At 41.3% G+C, this 24,106-nt stretch overlaps 1 pseudogene; it reads left to right on the top strand.

The window, feature by feature from the left end:
* LOC120562462 overlaps positions 1-18,529 on the top strand; it is a 33,144-nt pseudogene extending 14,615 nt beyond the window's left edge.
* Positions 18,530-24,106: the final 5,577 nt, after the last annotated feature.

Raw genomic sequence — 24,106 nt, 5'->3', positions numbered from 1 at the left:
CTAAGCAGATGTTCCGAAGATCAAGTCAATCTCACAACGAGGTGAGGTGGCACAGCTGGCAAACCCAGGAAAATCATGAAAGACCACGAAATCGCTATCGCCAACCTCACCAGACCAATTGTAAAACCCACTTTCCATTTAAAGGTCATCAGAAACAAAATAAAACTATCAAAAGCCATCTTGTTTCATCTTTCCCACTGTTCCATAGCAATCATCACTCTGGGTTGAAATAAACCCTTAATTCACCCATTTTACATGTAGCGGGAGATAATGCTTGGCTCTATACACACTAAAAGTACTGATTATTTTACATGGGGTCTGGTGAGATATAAAGGTATATACACCTAAAAGTACTGATTATCCCCATGGGTCTGAGGTGGAGTTTGGTGATGGTGATTCGAGGCTTATTTCTTGTTAAATAAAAAGGATCTTACCTCTTTAACTAAAATATCTATCTCTGTAGGGATCCTTTCCATAATGTTGTCCAGAGCACTTACAATATTAACTTGCAAATTTCGACAAAATGGCGGTACATTTGTCCTAAAGGGGAAATTGCGAAAGCCCGGTTCACGGCTGCCGGTTATAGCACTTTAATACTGGACCAACTTCAAAGATTTTTGGTTCACAATAATCATTTAGACACCAATGCATAGGGAAAATAGGGGTCCAGATTGAAAGAAATAAAACCCCCAGAAAATTACCGCTTACACATATAACAAACACAAGAATGTTCAAGTGCACATTTTAATTATCACATCCCATGAATAATTCAATTTTTCCTCTCCTCTGGGGATACTTTTGGGGGAAGAGTAATGCACGAAAATAATGTAATGCTTTGGTTTACATAAATGAAAGGGACGAAAATGGAACAGTTTTCTCCCCACTGAATGTGTAACATGTTTCCGGATAATCTGCAGACCTGAGGATTCTCTCACATTAGCCGCAACTATAGCAAGTGGCGGGTTGAAACAGTGGGTGGAGCAACGCATATTGCTGAAGGAAAACTTGTGCCTCATGAGGGGTCAGGGTTCGGGTCGACCTGTAATGATCTCCTGCATGCCTTTATCTCAACCACTGGTATCCATATGAATTCGGAGCCAAATTTTAAAACCAAAACAAAAGAAACCTGGCTATATCACAGTCCTACTAATCTCTGATCCTGGAGTCCATCAAAAGGTTAACGTCTTCTCAGATGGACTCGATAGAGAGGCTGATGATGGAAGACGGAGCATGAATCAGAGCATATGCAGTCTGGTAAAGCAGGTGTTGCTATTTCTGTAAATATGTATTTTATTTATTGTGGAATGACCGGTTGTTATAACAAATCGCCCTGTCGAGGGTTGTGTTCACTACAGTCTATATCAGGGGTTTCAAACTTTTTCAATATGGCCAGCTTTGAATTGTTTCTTTGAAGCCAGAAGTACCCTGACCAGCACTAATAATTTTTTGAGTAGAAAAAACGTCTATCTGGAACGACTGCTTATGCACAGAAATAGAACCAACATGGCCCACTTTCCACGTAGGACGCGAGCGTGTTGGGAAGCGTTTTCAGGCAAAATAGAGATAGAGGAAGGAGATAATGTTTTATGTCATTTAGACTGCAAATGCATGATAATAAATGACATGTTGATGTTTTGAAAGCCTCTAGGTTTTGATATAAAATGCGAAGAATACTCATGAATGCTGAAATTTTTTTATCGATTTTTCTAATATTGCACCGCAATCAATGGGAGCAGCGTATTCTGTAGCCTGTTACGATCAATACTGCCGACGTTGTCTTTAACAGCAATCAAATCAGTATATATTTATGTTTAACATGGTATTTCATTTTATCAATGGGAAACGTCCGTAGTAATCCGAACAAGTCTAACAGCAGCGCCCAGCGTCACACTTTCACCAGTTGTGTAGAGACATAAAATATCCGCGCAGCTGACCGCCAGCAAACACTTCAGCTCATGCCATGCTGATAGTGTGTAACCCGGTACAAAGTATGGTTATGACACAATTGTTAGCTATTTATTTTTACAAAAGCGTCTGCTCTGGAGCCTTAACATACAAGATAATGGAGCCTTTATATATTATCTGTTTTTACTTTAGAAAATAATAATGGAATAAAATAGAATCTTTAAATGCTTAAGATGTAAAGTTGTTTTACTGTCAAAGGAAGAGTGAGCGTAAAATGAATGAAGGAGTCAATGGAATGCTAGCGGCAAAGAATCAACCTTGTAAGCCTGCCGAACCTCTCAGTGGAATTTTGCTACGGATCTTTCAACCGATGTTTCAACTTCGAGGATTGCTCCGTGCAGGAAATTCAGCTTGATATTGTATTTCCATTTCCTTCAGCTTTGTGTTGGAATTTTTAAATTAAATTGATTTAATGAGACTATTGTTTGACACTGCTTCTCAGATCTGCGGGGTCAATTTACACTGCTTCCCTAGTTAGACTATCTGTCGAATTGTTTTTTGAACCCAATTTTCTTACTTTTTGTTACCGCTATTTAAAGTTTTTTTTTGGAAGATGTTTGGTCTGCTTTTCTAGTTTTTGTGCTTTTTTGGGGACAGATTTTTATGTTTTACGCTTTTCAGTACATGCATACATGTCCTGGGACCTCCCTAGATAGATTTTATTTAATGTTGTGGGATCGCCCAAATTGCATGTCTTTTAAAAGTCTTCGTTTGACTTGGTAAGGAAACCTGCCAGACACCCTGCTCGGACGGTGAGAAATACAATCAGCTGCTGTTTTGCTGTGGTACTGCAGGTGAAACCTTGTGAAAGCTCTGGAGGTCGCGTGACCACCCAGCTGCAGATAAGGTGGAGTTTGGCCGAGGATTGACTACAAGCTTCCTCTCAGCATCCGGGCAACGCGGCGTCGGCAATACATCCGCAAACAGATAAAGTAAGTCCGACGCGTTATAGCCAACCATGTCGAAATCAGTCAATCAACATTTATTCATATCAGTCTTCACAGGAATAGCGAATTATCAAAGTACAAACAGTAAAAGCAAGAAAGATGAAACATGCATACGTGTAACAATTATTATATTCTATTCTCCTTATATATGCTTCCTCTTGGTGATATTATTGAGGCTTGCTCAATTAACTTTCGCTGTTATGCGGATGACGCACTGATTTATAACGCCTCAATCAAACCAGATGGAAACCAGTCAGTTAGCTAAACTTCAAGCGTAAATTAAAGATATACAATCCTGGATGATGGCCTATAATTTTCTGATGTTAAACTCAAACAAAACTTTGAAGTTATTGTGACGGGCCTAAACACCTCCGAGCTTCATTATCTAAAGACATAGCTACTCATGGATGGTATTGCCCTGGCCTCCAGCACTACTATCAGAAATCTGAGTTATTTTTGATCACGATATATCCTTTACTTAATAATCTCAAACCTGACATCAAGAACGAACCTTTTTCATCTTCGTAACGGTACCAAAATTAAAAGAATGTCCTGTCCAAAACGATGCTGAAAAGAACTAGTCCCGTTCATTTTATTCACTTCCAGGGCTGGACTGTTAGCGAAAATACTGTCAGGTTGCTCCAAATAGAAGTCGCCGGGCCTCTCAAGCTGATCCAAGAATTAAACTTGCAGTATTTCTGACAAGAACTAAGAAGAAAGAGATCATATTTCTCCTGTACTGAAAACTGCTCTGCGGGCTTGAGAATTAAGCGGATTTTCCGCCCGGATATCATCACCTTCCTCTTTCTTTGTGTTGGCGTTCTAAACTGTGGGTGGCTTTACGTGCCCATGTGGTATTGTGTCTCCTGCATCTTAAATTACACAGCTGCGGAGAGTTGCTACTTCTAGATGAAATGGAGAGCCCAAACGTAATGTGGCAATTATGGGCTACTGGTGGTATTACACAGTGTGTTCAGGGGACAGGCAGCTATCAGATGAGTGAGGAGATGTTTGCTGTATGTGACAAAAAATATTTGTAGCCTAAAAAGCGTGTGTGGCGATAAACTAGAGCAGATTGTCAGCTAAGTGAAGTTTTAAAAGTGTCACTAAGAGTCCCAAGTGACAATTTTGGCAGCGAACTGCACAAAGCCATTTTCTAACCAAACTAGTTGACTTCGATGATTGTTGTTTTTCTTCAGACCCCTGTAGGTATTTAAAGAGTTGTGCCCCTCGATCGAGGGACATCCGACCACCTCAACAAGTCCAGCGGACTGTGGTTCTACTAGTGCTGGGCGGCTCCAGGGAGATGCAGGCCGATATATGATGCGGCCAGCAGCTGCTGGGCTCTGTGTAATGGTGGAACGACATCTGGCGGTGAGCCCACAGCCCCAGGCGCCAGCGGTCAGGCCAATTGGCTGTAATCCAAGCGGTACCAAAGATCAAGCGGAGTTTGGCCTGGGGCGTACCAAGAGCAGCTGATCTGGAGGCACCTGATGAGGAACGCGGTGACCCGGCCGGGCTCCTCGGCGCTGGGGAAGACGCTGGACTTCACCCTGAAGGAGGTGCTGAAGGCCGGCCAGACCGGGAGGAGGCCGGTGCTGGCCGTGGTGGGCACCAAAGACGGCCTCCTGGGACCAAGCTTAGAGCTGGACTGGATCTCCTCTAGAGCCTACTGTGACGGGGTGGCACTGTTTGTGGTGACGGTGGGCCAAGCGCTACGATCGGGGAGCAGGTGGAGGATCCTGGCCGGTCGGCCCGTAGCGCAGCACCTGATCCACCTGGACAGACTGAAGGCCGACGAGCAGAGCTCGCTCAGCACTTCTTCAGAGTCTTCCTCTCCCGCCCTCAGCGGTGAGAACACCGCGCACACTCCACACACACACACACACACACACAAAACATACATAAACAACAACAAACATGAGTGTATTTTGTGCATATTTCCAGAGGGAATAAATGCGTATCCTCGTCCATCATTTAAAGAAGACTGCAACAGGCTGAAGGAACCAGACGATGCGCCCGGCCTGGGAACATGACGATTCACTGATCTTCGATAGGGACAATGGGTAACTCCACACTTTATTTATACACAGCCTTAGAAGGAACAAATTACAGTTTTTACAGTTGCTAGAATACATTTCTCAATACTTAGGTCACTTTTTCAAAACTCTTAACACAGTTCTCTTAACCAAAACCCTTTCACCGCTCACAGCAGTTCATTTCACATTCAAAATGCCTAAAACTACCAAATCACTTCATACATGTGTCTCAAATCAACTCCTTCTCCCATAACACTAGCAAAGGTTGACAGCCAACAAACACACTTTGTCACCCACAAAACAATGACCTAAAATACACTAACAACAGGTATCATTATACAATGTTTTCTTATGTAAAACAAGGACACCTCTCTACTGTTTAGAATTCACTGCAATATATGTTACTGGAATGAATCAGACATGATGCAGTACGCTTCAATATATTTCCAAAATAGTAATTCCAAAATACAAGAATTTGTATACACACCATCCACTGATACAGATACAATAGGAATGCTAATCTACTCGGTCTTCTGCATTTGGCCACAGGTTCTCATCCACATCACATCTTATAACATCTAGGGCAATACACCTAGGAAAGAATCTTCTGGCATGCCTAATCCATCCCTGGCAATCTTCTGCTGATATGTCCAGGCATCCAGCATGCATTGCTTCCAGGAGGGACATTTGATTATGTGGAAGGTGGTCATAAACCTTCCACCTCCGTGGGAAAATAATTCCTCTATGGGGTTGAGGAATGGAGAGTAAGGTGGGAGGAAAAGTGACACCATTCTGGGATGGGCTGCAAACTACTCGGTGACTGCACGGAGTGGTGAAATGCCACATTGTTTCATACAGTTATAAATGTTGGCTGATTTCTTCTCTCTGCATCCCTTTTCCTCAACTAGCACAACCCTTTCATAGAGATCATGCAGGAAAGCAAGGAGACGCTCAGTGTTGTATGGCCCAATTAGTGGTTTTTGTAACAGCAATCCATCAGTGGATATTGCTGCGCACAGGGTTCCCGTATTTTGAAAAAAACTGGAAAAGTTATGGAATTTAAAAAATGCAAATTCCAGGCCTGGAAAGGTTTTGGAAATATAAAAAGACCCAGACAGTTTTGGAAAGTCATGGAATTTTTTTAACACAGCATAATAATATGTGATTAATAAATGTATTTCACGTCGTCCTAACCTCAACATTCTATTCAGGGCACGATATTATGAATCCCACTATGAACCACATAAATTGTCATTCGTTTTATTGTTAAACCTCTCGGAGGGTAAACTTTAACACAGATTTTTTTATTCTTATTGTGTAAAGTCGACTGACATTTTCAGGAATACATAGTCATGGAAATTTGACAAAAAGTCATGGAAAAGTATTGGTTAAAATGCGTATGAACCCTGCGCCATATTGTGATGTTGGCACCCCTCTGGCCCAGGACATCCACTGTGGCTCTCTTCCCAATCACATTCCTTCCTCGTCACCGTTGTTTCGCCAAGTTGAAACTATTAGGCTATTGCAGTAGTATACATTACCTAAAATGTATGTCTTTGTGTGTGTTTGGTTTTGTTCAAAAACAGTTATTTTTGACAAACAGTTGGTTTGCCAGGAAAATTCGAACAATAGATGCCACTGTTGAGCGTTGCAGATTTGGCTGCACTCTCTGACCAGCCTCTCTCATTGAGAGACCACGATTGATTACATGATCAATTACAGTAGCTCTAATCTCATCTGAGACTACAGCTCTTGATCTTCCTCTTCTTCTTCCACCACCACGCATATGAATTCCTCGCCCCCTTCCAGCCACTCTTCTTCCTCTTTCAGCCACTTCTCCATCTCTGGCTGGGTCCATGTTTCTGTCACAATACAAAACTATTCTGAGGTTGTCTCCTTTTGTAATGAAATTGAAAGAGTAACACCTTTGTAGGTGTTCAGCCATAATGAGAATAAGCTGTGTTTGGTCCAATTGTCCAATTGTTTTCATAGCATTTAATTTTTCGATTCAAAATATATTTCATTATAATAGTACTGTAGAAATGTAGCAAATTGCTGTCTTATTCAGTTTTTTATTATGTTATTGTTTTGAACTTAATTTTAACAGTTTTGAAAACAGTATGTTAGCATGTGCAAATTGGCCTGTAGGTACATAGAGTTTTGGCGGTTTGAAAGATGTAGTCATTGAATGCATTTTGTGCCAAAGCAATGATAAATGATCCACAGTTTAGCCAACATATACTTCTGTTGTGCTTACTGTGTGAAGAGTTTTGACAAAGTGACCCAAGTATTGAGAAATCCGTCCTAGCAACTGTAAAAAACTGTAAAGGTCCCACAGCATGAAAATTTCACGGTTTCACGATTTTTTAAATGGTTGGTTTTTTAGAAATGGTGATAGGTGTAAACTGAGCCCTGGGTATCCTGCTCTGCATTTTAGAAAATGAAAGCTCAGATGGACCAATCTGGAATCTTCTCCTTATGAGGTCATAAGGAGCAAGGTTACCTCCCCGTTCTCTGATTTGCCCGCCCAGAGAATTTGGCCCGCCCATGAGAGAGAGACATCATGGCTTGCAAACGAGCGATATATGGCAGTTAATCAACGCCACATCCTCACCCTCCACCTACAGTATTAGGGGACCACTGAGGCCGATATAGAAGAGACTTCAGATACAGTATTAGTGGACCACTAAGGTCTATATAAAAGAGACTTCAGATACAGTATTAGGGGATCACTAAGGTCTATATAAAAGAGACTTTAGATACAGTATTAGGGGACCACTGAGGCCGATATTAAAGCATCCAAAAAGAAGCATGTCATAGGACCTTTAAAGATAATAACAATGATTCTGTCACTGCAAGCTTAACATTTCCTGCAGGAATCCGGGAAGCATTAATTTAATGATTTGTGGGCCAAACAACATCGAGACCGTTAGGTTAAAAGTGGGCTGTATTTGTTTGAAAATTGACAATTCCATACAGTAGATGTCCATTTAAATCAACAGTAATTTAATCATCGTACAACACACTTCATTCAAAGTCGACAGAAACTAAATAAAACTATCAAAAGCTGTCTTGGTTCATCTTTCCACTGTTCCAACAATCACCACTCTGGTTTGGTTGAAATGAACCCTTAATTAGGACTGGGCACTGAACGTCGATACTTTTATGGCACCGAAAAAAATACAAATTTCGGTTCCAAAAGCGTCTGAGCGCGTAAGCTTATCTGTCCTCTCTGCATATTGACACAGAGCGGAGCTCCGACCGACACACACACACACACACACATAGATAGGTGCAGACGGAGTAAATTACGTCGTCGGCTCTGCAGTTGTGTTGAAGTCACCGCAAGTCACGGCGATGCCGATAAAGTGGTTTCAAGTGTGGTTACAGTTTTTAAAAACTTCACGGAGATAGCGTTTTGCTGCGATGTGATATTAATGGTCGGCATCGAAACTGAGGTATCGAAATTGGCACCGGATCGAAGATTTTGAACGATGCCCAGCCCTACCCTTAATTCACCCATTTACATGTGGAAATACGCTGGCTCTATACACGCTTAAAAGTCCTGATTTTTACATGGAGTCTGGTGGGTTTCAGGGTTCATAACGTTTTGAAAAAATCTGGAATTTGAAAATGCAAATTCCAGGCCTGGAAAGGTTTTGGAAACATAAAAAGACCCAGAAAGTTTTGGAAAAGTCATGGATTTTTTTTTAACACAGTATAATAATATGTGATTAATAAATGTATTTTGTGTATGATTTGTGTAATGTATTTTCGGGCGTGATATTATGAATCCCACTATGAACCACGTAATTGTCATTTGTGCGTGCCGATGTGCTGAAATAGCAGCAATCGGCACCATGACTATTATTGCTCATACTTATTATTATTATTCTGCCTGTTTTTGTCCCGCTACTAGTCACGGGAGCGCTACAACACGTGCACACAAAATACATCAAAATGTGTGTAATGCCTCGGAATGGTGTGCTATGTGTTTTCAAAAGATTTGCCGCACGGGTTTTCACGAAATCTGCAAAAACGGCGAAAAAATTGTCCAATAGACTTGAATGGGAAATCTTCAGGAAATCACGTAACATCGCTCAAAACAACCCCTCTTTAGGGGCATGCTGTATCGCCATACTTTTAATGTAGAAAAAAAATGTAAAGTTTAAACTGAAGACAAGACTTTGGTCTTTGTTGGGCTGAATGGGCATTCGGATATCAAGCACGGTTTCTACCAAATCACAGTTTAAGTATCGTTCCTCTTTTCAGACCGTTTCAGATTTTCCAATGTGTGTGTATGTGGCGGAATGTGGAGAGTTAGAGGGGAGGATAGAGTGGGGAGCTGCAGTACAATTCTCTGAAAGTTTTCCAAACAAATTGCTGTCTCCCGTACAGTTTTCATTCTTCATACATCATGGTTGGTCAAAATGTAGGAAATCTTGTGCCGGTCGCAGACATGTATCTATGGAATCCACCGGACCTAAACTTTTAGCTCCATTCATACCAGTTGCCGATAGAAACAATGGAAAAAAATGGAGCTGCAGTACGATTCTCTGAAATTCTTTCCAAACAAATTGCTCTCTCCCCTACAGTTTTCTGCCAATAGAAACAATGAAAAAAAAATATGTGGAAGGACGCAAATGGTTCCCTGTTGGTTACCTGCTCTGTGTCGCATATATTTGACACCACAGAGGAGAGGACAGAGCTGCAGTACGATTCTCTGAAATCTTTTCCAAACAAATTGCTCTCTCCCCTACAGTTTTCACTCTTCATACATCATTGTTGGTGAAAATGTAGAAAATGTTGTGCCGGTCGCAGACATGTAACTATGGAATCCACCGGACTTTTGGCTCTCTTCATACCAACTGCCGATAGAAACTGTGAAAAAAAATATCTGGAGGACGCAGACGGTTCCCTGTTTGTTACATGCTCTGTGTCCCATATATTTCATACCACAAACATAAAATCCACATCAATGCATTCGCCAGACCTTTATCTTTCTTGTGATGATAATATTATTGCCGTTTAGACCCAGTGTTTTTTTGAATTACAGAACAAACTTAAGAGGTATAATTATCATTAAATGGATATATTTGACCCATGGAAGATACTGTCTCCCCCTCTCCCCACTCCCTCACTGTGGAAATCACCATAGCAACAAGTTCTGACACACACAACTCCTATCATGGAGACTTCAGGAAGGAAGGAAGAAGGAAGGGAGGAAGGGAGGGAGGAAGGGAAGGAGGGAGAGAGGGAGGGAGAGAGGGAGGGAAGGAGGGAGAGAGAGGGAGGGAGGGAAGGTGGGAGAGAGAGGGAGAGACAAATTCTCGGTTTTTGAATTAAGAAAGGAACTTCAGAGGTATAATCATCATTAAATAGACATTGTTCACCTGTCAATCAAACTGTCTACCCCTCCCTCCTCTAACTCACACACAGAAAATAGAGGAGAAGAGGAAAAGAGGAGAGGAAGAAAGGAGAGTAAAAAAGAAGAGAGGATGAGGAGAGGAAGGAAGGAAAAGTGTTATTTGTCAGCTGTCATGATGGACTAAGGTGGTATTTCAGAAAGCAGGTTTAGTGAAAACTCTGAGTTAGTTAAGCCTGAGGTGAGGGAACCTCTGGGTTTTCTGTTTCAGAAAGAGAGGTAACTTAACCTCAGAGTCAGTTACTATGGTAACTGAGCCTCTGAGTCAGTTACTAAGGTAACTGAGTCTGTGAACCTAACCTGGTCGGGAGCAGGTTTTCTTCAAGAAACCTTGAGTTTGTCTCAGTCTCTTCCCTCTGACACAGCGCTCTTTTATTTCCTCATTCATTCATTCAGTCTGGATCAGGCGCATTTTAGCGCAGTTTGTTATCGGCATGAATAAAAAAAAAATATGTTGGTTTATTAACCATGTTAGGCAGACTATAAAACATTTTATTTCTCAAAACATGGCATTTCCTTTTGTCTACGATCCCATTGATGAAGAAGCTGCTTTACTTCACAGAGAGTTAAACATATGTCGGGAGATGATATTGAAGCCCCAACATTTAAATTTTCAGATAACTTCCTATTTGAGTGGTATCGTTTTTCTTCCCAGTCGATCATTAAGGTTAGGTAGCCTAGGCTACCTAACCTTATCCGTCCTCATATCACTAACGTCACCCATCTATGCTCTTACATCCCAGCAGATTATTTGTGTCACATTAAGTTTTTTTGCAAACTGCATTTGTCTTTACAACATTGGTGATGCGGAGCATTTTAGTAAAGCCACTGTAGCAAAGCGCCGTCAGAAGAGTGTGACTCGCTCTGAAACATGTTTTAAACGTTTTTAAAAGGAGTTCCACAGTATTGCAGGTGATTGCAGGTGACCTTTTGAAATAAAAGTTTATGGATTATAATTCTGATAATGATGGTGCTGTAGCTGCAGGATTGCACCTAAATGAAATGGATTATAGGTTCAATACCATTTCACACGTAATGTTAGGCTATACACTATATTGGAATATACGCATTTACTCTAGCAGCAATTTTCTCCCACGCAAATTCTCTCTCTTTTGCAGCAATATATATATATATATATATATATATATATATATATATATATAAACAGTCATTTTAGCATCATAAACCCACCAGACTCCATGTAAATAAACAGCACTTAAAGCATCCTAAACCCACCAGACTCCATGTAAATAAACAGTACTTAAAGCATCCTAAACCCACCAGACTCCATGTAAATAAACAGTACTTTATGCATCCCAAACCTACCAGACTCCATGTAAATAAACAGTACTTTAAGCATCCTAAACCCACCAGACTCAAAGTATGGAATTATACATTGTGAGAAATTTTACAAAAGTAAAACAAAAATGGTAAGTGGTACTATGCTGTTCTCTGGTCTTGACCTGTATGCATTTGTGGTGTCTTGTAAGCCCATCCATCCATTCCCTATTGCTATGTACGTCATTACAGCTACTGCTATTAATACTTAGCTAGTGTTATTCGGATGTGCACCAAGTAGTAGGCACACTGTCAAAATTTCTTCTGGAATTTTCTAGTTCATTTTATTGTTAAACCTCTGAGGGTAAACTTTAACACAGATTTTTATTCTTATTGTATAATGTCGACTGACATTTTCAGGAATACATATAGTATACATTTGCCAAAAAGTAATGAAAAGTATTGGTTAAAATGCGTATGAACCCTGGGGTTCGGTGATGGTGATGTCGGGGCTGTTTCATGTTAAACTAAAAGGATCTTACTCTTTAACTAAAAGGTCTATCTCTGTAGGGATTCTTTCATAATGTTGTCAGACACTGAATAATAATCTGAGTCTGTCAGCAGCAACAACAGAACTTTTAGTGGACGCTAATGTTGAACATCTGTCCTGTAGGGTTACATTACAGCCCGGTTCACGGCTGCCAGTTACAGCGATCACACTAAATAATTTTTTAACATTAGTCACTTAGATACCAATGCATGGAAAAATAGGGTTGAAAAATACCTGAAATTATCCTTTAAGTACAGTTCTTGAGTACATACTACAGTCGTGTTTATGTCTGAGGCCCAATGTGACTGAGTTTATCTTCTGTGTTATTCGGCTGGGGTGTGTCCAGTCAGGGGTCGGCAATTCTGGCCGACGAGTTTGTGGAGGAGGAGGAGAAGTTTCGGGTGCAGACAACACAGCTGGATGTCATCGCCAGAGTGACCCCAGGGGACGGCCAGAGTTTCCTCTCAGGAGAGAACCTCAGCGGTAATACACACACACACACACACACACACACACACACACACACACACTAACACACACACGCACACAGACATGCACACACACACTCACTAACACACACACAGACACACACACACTAACACATACACACACGCACACACAGACACACACACGCACACACACAGACACACAGACAGACACGTACGGACACACACACACATGCTCACGCACACACAGACAGACATGCACACACACACACAAACAACAATGATACATTAAACTGTCCTGATAAAGTAAATAATATAACACAGTGCCTAATCATGTCCCGTGTAGGATTTAAACAATTCAGACTCTGGCGACTTCTAGTGGTTCAAGTATAACTCTGGTGATATTGTGTGGTTTTATTATTGTAAGTAAATCCTATTTTCAGACTCAAACCAGCTAGAGCTGCAAATGTTAATAGTTAGTTGTCAACCATTGAATTAATCGCCAACTATTTTGATAATTGATTAATCAGGTTTGTGTATCGCTCACTTTGTTCTGACATGCAGATAATCTGGAAAAAGAATTGACATCCATCTCCATATTAAAAAGTACTTGTTGTAAACGCTCAAACGGGCAAAAAAGTCCCAGAATTGTAAAACGCAGCCCTTTTTCTGCAGGGTTTTCAGCCATTGAATCAGGCTTTCACCATCTGAAGGGACTAGAGGTGTGAATCTTCACTGATCTCCCGATTCGATTCGATTATGATTATCATGTCAGCGATTCAATTAGATTTGATATCTCGATGCATCACGATGCGTCAAATACATTTTTCTATTAAAGCCATGTAGGATATTTAATTCATAGCTTTTCAAGCTTCAAAAACCAAACATTCTGCAGTGCTCTAATACTAAATAAATTAGATACATAAAGCTATACAGCACTGAGCACATGGCACTTCCTGAATGTGCAAAACATAATATAATATGTAAAGAGAAAGGTTGTTAGGCCTAGATTAAATCGTAAACAGAAATAATCGATTATGAGCCGGCCGATTATCGATGCAGCATCGTCCATGTCCACGATTCGATGCATCGATTATTTGATTAATTTCAACACCTCTAGAAGGGACGTACATGCGCATCTGCATTTGAAGAACAGCCACTAGAAATGTTCTCTCTCTGAAATGACCTGTGATTGGCCAAAGTCTCCCGTCCTGGGATTTTCTAAAAGCCTAAAAAAAAACAGAGCAAAGAGGAAGTGCAGAAATCTAGTTCTCTCAGAACACTTAAAATTAGATCTACAAAGATTAATCGATTGGTTATCATCTATCATCTCATCTTTAAGTGTTGTGTGTGTGTGTGTGCGCGTGTGTGTGTGTGTGTGTGTGTGTCTGTCTGTGTGTGTGTGTGTGTGTGTGTCTGTGTCTTTGTGTGCATGCGTGCGTCTGTGTCTGCGTGCATGTGTCTGTCTATTGTGTGTGACCTATTCATGCACAAATGGAGAGATGTCAGAGTGAGTGGGCTGCCAGTGCTGGACCAGCGCCCTGAGCGGTTGGGGGGATACGGTGCCTTGCTCAAGAGCACCTGGCAGTGCCCAGGAGGTGAACTGGCATCATGACAAAATAGAGGTGTTGTTTACTTCATAATAATAGTAATAATAATTAAAGCTGCAAGCAGCAATGGACGGGCCCGTTTGGGTTACTGGCGGCCGCCGCTCCTTGCAACCGTGCATTTGCACGGCACTCAGACGCCGCAAATCGTCACCAATGAAAAGGGAACTCCCTGCCGAGTTCAATGATACCTCACACAAGACTCTACGTCATACAGTTCATTAGCTGTGAAAGGGGGCGTGGCCAAAGTATAGGGGGCGGGCCAAACCTTTTACCAATAAAAAAGGAAGTCTCTGCTGAGTTCATTGATACCTCACATAAGACTCTACCTTAAACGGGTCACCATTTATGAAAGGGGCGTGGCTTAAGCATAGATGGTACAGACCAAGTTTGAAGTCCATCGGATGAAATCTCTAGGAGGAGTTCGTTAAAGTATAGCACCTTGACTTTTAGGCCTACTTCCTGTTGCCACTAGGGGGCGCTATGACTTTAAGTAAATATCGCCCTTTATTTGTCCTCAGGGTCGGACTCTTATGAATCCTGAAAAGTTTTGAGCCAGTTGGACAACGTGCACTCGAGTTACACCCACTTCCTGTTTCGGCGGCGAAACACACAAAATGGCCGCCCCGCCACGGGCACGCCCTATGATGAAAAGTTTTTCTTTTAACAACTTTTCATCTTTAACATCTTAAGATGGCACAGACCGAGTTTGAAGTTGATCGGATGGAATCTCTAGGAGGAGTTCGTTAAAGTACGACATGTGGAAATGGCCAAAATCGCACCAATTTCGAACTTTGACATCAAAATGGCGGACTTCCTGTTTGGTTTAGGGTATGGCTCTAATGACGTTTTTTGTACATCTTGACATAGAACACGTGTACCAAGTTTCGTGAGTCTACGTTAAACGCACTGCAGGGGCTCAAATCTTTTAACTTTCTAGGGGGCGCTAGCGAGCCGTTTTTGTGCGCCTATTCCCGAAACCATTAAAATATGTAAATGTTCACCAGACTTGATGCGACCGCCAAATTTGGTGAGTTTTTGAATATGTTAAGCCCCTCAAAAAGGCAATTCATTTGACGGGAAAAACTATAATTCCTTCAGTTTCAATAGGTTTCAATAATTATAGTAACTTTTATTTATATAGCGCCTTTCATGAAACCCAAGGACACTTTACAGAATGACTGTGGCTAAGCTAAAGGAGGTTGTAGGCTGTGGGGAACAGGTGGTGTTTCAGGAGTTTTTTAAAGATGTCCAGGGATGTAGCATTGTGGATATCTGCAGGGAGGGGGCTCCAGAGAGATGGGGCTGCAACACTAAAGGCTCTGTCTCCGAAGGTACAGAGTCTGGTGTGGGGAACGGAGAGCAGGCCAGCAGTTTCGGGGTGGGGTGTATGGATGGAGGAGGTCGGAAAAGTAGTGGGGGGCCAGGGGCATGGAGGGATATGTAGGTGAGAAGGAGGATTTTATGTGTGATGCGGGACTTGATTGGGAGCCAGTGAAGGTGGATGAGGGTTGGGGTGAATTGCTGCCAGGTCTTGGTGTGGGTGAGTCATTTTTTTCCATGACTAAGATGAGACAATGACGAGACTGTGCCGATGTCCAAAAACGCTGACTAAGACTAAATTAACATGCATTATTGTTGACGAAAAAAGACGAGACTAAAATGTTTTGCATAAAATAAAAACTAAGATAAAATCTCTCTTAATTTCCGTCTACAATCGTCTCTACTTTTCCATCATGAGATAGAATATTCAGCTGTTACTAGGGTTGGGTACCGAGACCCGGTGCTAATACGGCACCGACCGGTGCCATAACAACCGTTATCTACCGGACCGAATAGCAACGCAGATTTCGGTGCCTTATTTAGGTGCCACTTAAATGCCTGCGCTTCTCTCTGATGCTCCTAAACGGACGTTAGAGGCAACTGAAACATCGCTGCACGGGACGCTAGTTAACACTATACCTGGCAGCAGGTAAAGTTAGCCTACCGTTAGCTAGTTAACACTACACCTGACAGCAGGTAACGTTAGCCTACCGTTAGCTAGTTAACACTACACCTGACAGCAGGTAACGTTAGCCTACCGTTAGCTAGTTAACACTACACCTGGCAGCAGGTAACGTTAGCCTACCGTTATCTAGTTAACACTACACCTGGCAGCAGGTAACATTAGCCTACCGTTATCTAGTTAACACTACACCTGACAGCAGGTAACGTTAGCCTACCGTTAGCTAGTTAACACTACACCTGGCAGCAGGTAACATTAGCCTACCGTTATCTAGTTAACACTACACCTGACAGCAGGTAACATTAGCCTACCTTTAGCTAGCAGCTGGAGTAAACACGGTTAAAATGCTGACCGCTAAACGGTGTAAAAGTTTGTCTGTATTTCACTGGAGAGGATTCCAACAGGGGGACGTACGACGGTCTGTAGCTGCCGTTGTCTGAAAAACAACACACATGTTGCGTTCACTTCAAACTTGCCTCGCGAGCCTCATGCTGCGTTCAATGTTATTGTAAAATACCCTTTTCCAGTTGTTGTTTTTGTCGTTTAACAGGAATTTACTGGTGAAATAAGGAAGAGGCTCGATATGTATATAACTTTATATAATTTATTTTTATATAACTATTTGACTGAAATGGTTATCAGAAATAATCTCAGAAATAATTTATTTAAAAAAAGACATTTTTTGACTAAAACTTGACTAAGATATATTGAGTTCTCTTTTGACTAAAACTAAAATGACTTTTTTTTAGTCCAAACATAAGGTTATGAAAGCATGAATGAGGGTTTCTGACACAGAGTCAGAGAGTGATGGCCGGAGGCTGGAGATGAATGGCTATGTATTTGTGTTCCTATATTATCTGGGTCACATAACAGTGATATATAAAGAAGCTGCAGTTATGTAAAAAAAAATAAATGAATAAGTAATAATAGTTCCGGGTCTACGTGTGGTTGACTGTGTCGTCTCTCCCCGATGCAGACACCCCTGACGAAGCCGGAGCCGACCAACCAGGTAAGAACTAAACCACCGCTCTCTGATCCTTTCAGCTTTCATGGTCAACTGACGCTGACCAATCACACAATTATTTATATATTACACCACTGCCATATCACTACTAAATACAACTTATTTAATTTTAACAGTTTTTTGACATTATCTAGATGCCTCCTGCCTCATTTTCTAAATATTACATGGGCTTGCACCTCCACCACTGGGTGAATTTATACAACGGTCGGCAAAACTCTGAACACATCTTCCTTTTTTAAGAATGACTTCAGTGCCGTTCTCCAAGTCTTCCAGAGTCGCGGCCAAAGACCGCTGTTATCCAGCAGCAGCAGCCATCTTCTTTGTTTTCAAGTAGCAGGGAATTCAACCGTCGCAACTCTGCCGTCATTATGTTAAGCCCCGCCCACCGACTATAAAACATGATGTGATTGGCCGGACTAGGGTTTGGGTTTTCCAGCTCGCAAGCCAACGGAGATTTGCTAGACTGACCCTGGCAGCAAATTAAATTTGCAAAACGAAGGGGTAAGGGGAAGGGGTAAGACAGAGAAATGAGACGCAGCCTTAATCTCTCTCTCCCGTCTTCATCCAGACACCTGTCTCCTGCGCCCGGACGCCGGCGGCTGCCAGAACTACACCATAAGATGGTACTTTGACAGCGATCAGGGCCGATGCTCTCGCTTCTGGTACGGCGGCTGCGACGGCAACGGAAACCGTTTCAACACCCTGACTGAGTGCCAGAGCCTCTGTGTGACGAAGAGTCAGTTAGTGGGAAGAAAAGGAGGAAGAGGAGGCGCCGGTGTGAGACGACATCGCCTGGAATGAAGAAAACGGTTGCGTTGCACTGAACACGAAGCGGGATAAAATACATGCAAGCTGAGTCTGCTCTGGGATGTTTAAACTGAAACACATCAGGGAAAGTTTAAACTGTTCCAAAGCGTTTCCAAAGCCTGTCTACGGAGAGCCTGTTCACTCCCTATTTAGCCCCATTGTACCGAATTTGGTTGCAGTTCCACCAGAGTTCCACTGGGGGTGATCACGGTCCAGTGCAAAATGTATGGGAGTCTACAGTGGGGAGAACAAGTATTTGATACACTGCCGATTTTGCAGGTTTTCCCAGTCTGTAATTTTTATCATAGGCACTACTCAACTGTGAGTGACAGAATCTAAAAGCAAAATCCAGAAAATCACATTGTATGATTTTTAAGTAATTAATTTGCATTTAAAAAGCTTTTTAGAAAAAAAAAGCGACTTTAAAATAATCTAACACCCAGCAGTGTGTATTTTCTTAGCCTCCCCTTTCGAATGCAACTTTCAAATTACTAGACAAAAAAATGATATCCTGAGAAAAGTGGATTTTGAGGGGTATAGCTCCATAGACCTCCATTCATTCTGCACTGGCCCGTGAGCGCCCTCATATGGAAGCAGAGTGGAACTGCAACCAGTTCAGAAGCTGGAAGTATCTAGAGAGTGAAACTTCTTCCCTTATTAGAAATTCTTTGGTGTTTCTTTCTCGGGACCAGTTGCCTTGAATTATTTTTCTGTGTGTGTGTCACCTTTACTAGTATTTTCCACCTTGTTCTCTACCCGATGCTCAACAAGAGCTGCCTCTTTCAGGATATACTGTATGTTGTTATTTTTGATGCAACCAGGTGCTATTTTCTGAAGGAAGAGAAATTGCAGCAGGTCAAAAACCACAACAAATAAAATAAAAGGAAAATTGACATGCCAGGAAATTGACATACAGGTCACATTCATCTGAATTTAGTCAAATTTTTGCCACAGAAAAAACTCTCATTTTTATTGTTTTGTACTATATTCTGAATAAAATGTATGTTTCAGTTAACACCAAAACTCAAGCATGGTCTATTAATGTACATCTTGTCAGTCCTCAACTATCGGTCCCTAAAACACTGTGCACAAAACAACCTTTGAGTGACTCTCAAACTTTCATTCAAACCCATCAGAGGTTAATGTTGATCTCCTGCACCGTAGTTGATTGTTAAAGGGTCATTTCGGGGTTTTTTAACTCTAGTTTCCAATGTTTTTGTGTGTAAGTGACTGATAGGAACAACAATCTTTGAAGTTGGTCCAGTAGTGAGCGGGAACGCTGTAACTGCAGCCACAGACCGGGCTGCAATGTAACCTTAGGGGCAAATGTGCATCGTCAATTTGCATCCACTAAAATGTTGCTGTTTTTGCCAGTGACTCAGATTATTATTCTAAGTCTCTGACAACATTATGGAAAGGATCCCTTCAGAGATAGACCTTTTTAAAACCTCTTTGAGACCTTTCTGTTTAACCAGAAACAGCTCTGAAGTCGCTAGCGCTAAACCCACCAGACTCCATTTAAAAAAACAATACTTTTAGCGTGTATAGAGCCAGCATATTCTCACATGTAAATCGGTAAACTGTGTGTTTATTTCAACCAAAACTAGAGTTCTGATGGTTGAAAAAGTGGAAAGACAACCCAAAACTGCTTTTCATAGTTTTATTTTGTTTTTGTCGGCTCTGAATGAAGTGTATTTTACGCTGCTAAAATGATACGATGAAATTTATTTACATGGAGTCTGGTGGGTTTAGCGAACGCAATTTTATGTTTAAAAAAAAAAGGATCTTTCTCTTTAACAGAAAGGTCGACCTCCTTCGAAATCCTTTCCATAATGTTGTCAGACATTTAGAATATTAATCTGAGCCTGTCAGCGGCAAGGGCTGTAAAAAAACTAACTGTTACAGCCCTAAAACAAAGTGATCTACAGCTTGCAGAAGAAACTGCGCAGTACTGTGTTTCTGCCACAAGATGGCGCCCAATTATTTGATCAGAAAGTGCTGCGGGTCTGTAGTGGCTCAGCTCGGTATTCCTTAAATCTCTGTACTTATATCTCCAGCTGGAATCTAAGTATTTACTCAACTACTGCACCTAAGTCCAGTTTTGAGGTACTTTTACTTGAGTATTCATGTTCTGCCACTTTCTACTTCTACTCCGCTACATTTCAGAGAGAAATATTGGACTTTTTACTAAACTACATTCATCTGTTACAGCTTTAGTTACTAGTTACTTTAGTTACTCCGCTACATTCATCTGTTCCAGCTTTAGTTACTAGTTACTTTAGTTACTCCGCTACATTCATCTGTTCCAGCTTTAGTTACTAGTTACTTTAGTTACTCCGCTACATTCATCTGTTCCAGCTTTAGTTACTAGTTACTTTAGTTACTCCGCTACATTCATCTGTCACAGCTTTAGTTACTAGTTACTTGTTTACACTTTCTAAAATGGGAGGATTGTTCTTTACTTTTAATACTTAAACTACATTGTCCTGATGATACTTACAGACTTTTACTTAAGTAACATTTTCCCTGCAGGACTTTTACTTGTAACGGAGTATTTCTCATAGTGTGTAACATTATACTCATGAAACTGGAGAGCTGATGGTCCAAGTCGTTTTCATCCGCAGTAATTTTGTACTGGATGTACAGTACAGGCCAAAAGTTTGGACACACCTTCTCATTCAATGCGTTTCCTTTTTATTTTCATGACTATTTACATTGTAGATTCTCACTGAAAGCATCAAAACTATGAATGAACACATATGGAATTATGTACTTAACAAAAAAGTGTGAAATAACTGAAAACATGTCTTATATTTTAGATTCTTCAAAGTAGCCACCCTTTGCTTTTTTTATTAATAAGGGAAATAATTCCACTAATGAACCCTGACAAAGCACACCTGTGAAGGTAAAACCATCTCAGGCGACTACCTCATGAAGCTCATTGAGAGAACACCAAGGGTTTGCAGAGTTATCAAAAAAAGCAAAGGGTGGCTACTTTGAAGAATCTAAAATATAAGACATGTTTTCAGTTATTTCACACTTTTTTGTTAAGTTCATAATTCCATATGTGTTCATTCATAGTTTTGATGCCTTCAGTGAGAATCTACAATGTAAATAGTCATGAAAATAAAGAAATACATTGAATGAGAAGGTGTGTCCAAACTTTTGGCCTGTACTGTATGTACGATTTATAGAACGGGTCATAATGAATCAAAAAAAATCTTAGGAAATATTCTGCTGTGTGTGTAGCTTCACTGGTAAGGAAGCCAACATTAAACCGTTGGTGTTTTCAATGGAGATTTAGCTCGGTGGAAGAACGCTACAGGCGCTAATGTGGCTAATCTACGCTAAAGTAGCTTTATTTTATACTTTATGTTGGCTAAAAGAAACGCTATAAAAGCCTCTGTATCATTATGTTATTATTGAAAGTATATGAAATACATTTGCAGCAGTTCCTAATGAAATAGGTGCTTGTTGGTGAGCTACTGTAGCTTAGGAGGCATTAGCATTAGCTCATGCTAGGTGGTAATGTGCTGTGTTTCTGGGTGACTTTATTCATACAATACAAATGTGACTACTCGAGAGTCTGCTCTTGAGACTTTGCTCTAATTTATCTCCAACTATCTCGGGAGGTCCCGGGACATGTCTACATGGAGTGAGAAAAGCGACAAAAACTTGATGAAAAAAAAAACCTCTGCAAGAATCTCAGAAAAAAAACTCCCAAAAAGAGACGAAACCGTGAAAAAAAAGCCAAAAAATTTGAAAAAACCCTCAAATGTGTAAAAAGCACAACAAAATTTTGATAAAGCGCCAAAAACTTGACCCAAAAAAACCTTGGAAAAAAAGCACCAAAGAATTTGAAAACAAAACTTTTAAAAAGAGACAAAAATTATTGAAAAAAAGCATGACATTTTTTAGATAAAGCGACAAAAACTTGACCAAAAACAGCGACAAGAATCTCACAAAAAAGAGCCAAAAATGTTGAAAAAAGCACCAAAAACTTGACAGAAAGCCCAGAGTGGATTACTGGATTACACCTGTGACTACATGTCCATGGATGGGAGTTATATGGGGAGTATTCCAGTGAAAACGGCTCACTGGGCACCAAAAAAGTTCTTCAGACTCCTCCTGGGACACGGGAACACAACAAAAGTAATGTACCGATACCATTTCTGGTAGTTTTGGTCGTAATGGCTCAAATTGTTATAATACAAAGAATTGTTTATAAATCAGTGTGACTCTTAACTTATGTTTTTGTTCATTGTGTTGCAGCTGTAAAATATGTCTATGGGGGAAAATAAGGCGGGACCCCGGCACCGTGAGCCAATGGGAGGGCCAGAAGGTTCCCAGGAGGAAGGTAGGGTCACTTTCATTATCTGTCTAATGTATTAAAGTGATGGTTGGAGTAATTCACCCTAGGGTCCTTTGCACCATGACCTCGAGCCAAACACCCCCCCAGAAGCTTTTTTCACCTGGGTCTAACATTGGGAGAGTTAGCGTTAGCCGCTGAATAGCTTAGCGCAGGGGCTAATGGACCCACATTTGTATCTTGTAAGTTACCCCACTAATAATGCCCAAAATGATACCAAACGTCTACAAGTAGTACAAATAGGTTATGCTCTCATAAAACAATGGATTGGAAAGTTTGTAAGTACACCAGAAGTTTATGAACACTTGCCTGCTCTCTTCAGCTCTCTGCTGCTACTGCTGCTACCGGGCAGTTAGACGAGTGCTTGGAATTAGGTCTACAAATTACTACAACGAAAGAGATACAAAAAAATATTTATTAATTCAATGATTAAATAAGGTAATGTCTCCAAACTTACCTCAATTATAACTCGTCTCCTGCTAGTTATACTACAGCACTTACTTAAAAAAAAAAAATTAAATTAATAAATATTTTGTTTGCATCTCCTTTTCGGTGTTGTAATTTGTAGACGGCCCTAAGCACTCGTCTCTCGCAGCAACAACAACAGCAGAGAGCAGAAGCTAGCAGGCAAGTGTTATTTAATAAACTTCTGGTGTACTTACAATCCATCGTTTTATGAGTACATAACCTATTTGTACTACTAATGGCCGTTATTATATTCGGCATTATTAGTGGGGATAACTACGAACCTAGCCGTGAGTCCGTTAACCTGCGCTAAGCTATTCAGCTGATAACCTACTCTACGCTAACTTCGCCAATGTTGACCCAGGTGAAAAAAGCTTCTGGGGTGTTGGGCCAAGTTCCGGGGTCGCGAAAAGGACCTAGGGTGAATTACTCCGAACCATCACTTTAACTAGTCCGTGTCCACAACGTTCCGCTTCAGCGATTGCTCCGGTGCCGCTGGAAATTCCCTCATTTCGGCCTGGTGTGCGTCCCCTTCCTCTGTCTCTGTGTTGGTGTTCTAACCTCCGGCTGATTTGTGAGGACTATGGTTAACTGCTCCTCAGATCTCTGCAGGGTAGATCCAGACAGCTAGCTAGACTATCTGTCCAATCTGAGTTCTCTGTTGCGCGACTAAAACTACTTTTGAACGTACACATGTTCCACCAAAACAAGTTCCTTCCCGAGACTATTTAGCAGAGGCACCGTGGCTCCGTCCGGAGCTTAGCCCCGCCCACGACGATTGTGATTGGTTTAAAGAAATGCCAATAAACCAGAGCACGTTGTTCTCCCATCCCAATGCTATGTGGACTAGCCAGACCCTCCTCCACAGCGCTGTGGAGGAAGGTCTGGCAATGCGAGACTAGTTAACACTACACTTGGCAGCAGGTAACGTTAGCCTACCGTTAGCTAGTAGCTGGGTTAAACACGGTTAAAACGCTGACAGCTATATATGCGTTTTGGACTTGTGGGAGCGCTGTGAAGACAGACCGTGTTGGCAGAGATGTTAAAGAACAAGAGTCAGCGGGACAGAGACTCATGGGACAGAGACATCAGGCTCGGGGTGGACTCAGGTCATTATGGGGTTGGTTACATTTTATGGTTGTTTTTATGACCCACAACTTTATCGCTATGGTTTGGACT

Source organism: Perca fluviatilis, chromosome 7 (genome assembly GCF_010015445.1).
Source record: "Perca fluviatilis chromosome 7, GENO_Pfluv_1.0, whole genome shotgun sequence".
NCBI classification, from domain to species: Eukaryota; Metazoa; Chordata; class Actinopteri; order Perciformes; family Percidae; genus Perca; species Perca fluviatilis.
Note: the sequence above shows the minus strand (reverse complement) of the source record. Positions and strands in the feature narration are given on the sequence as shown.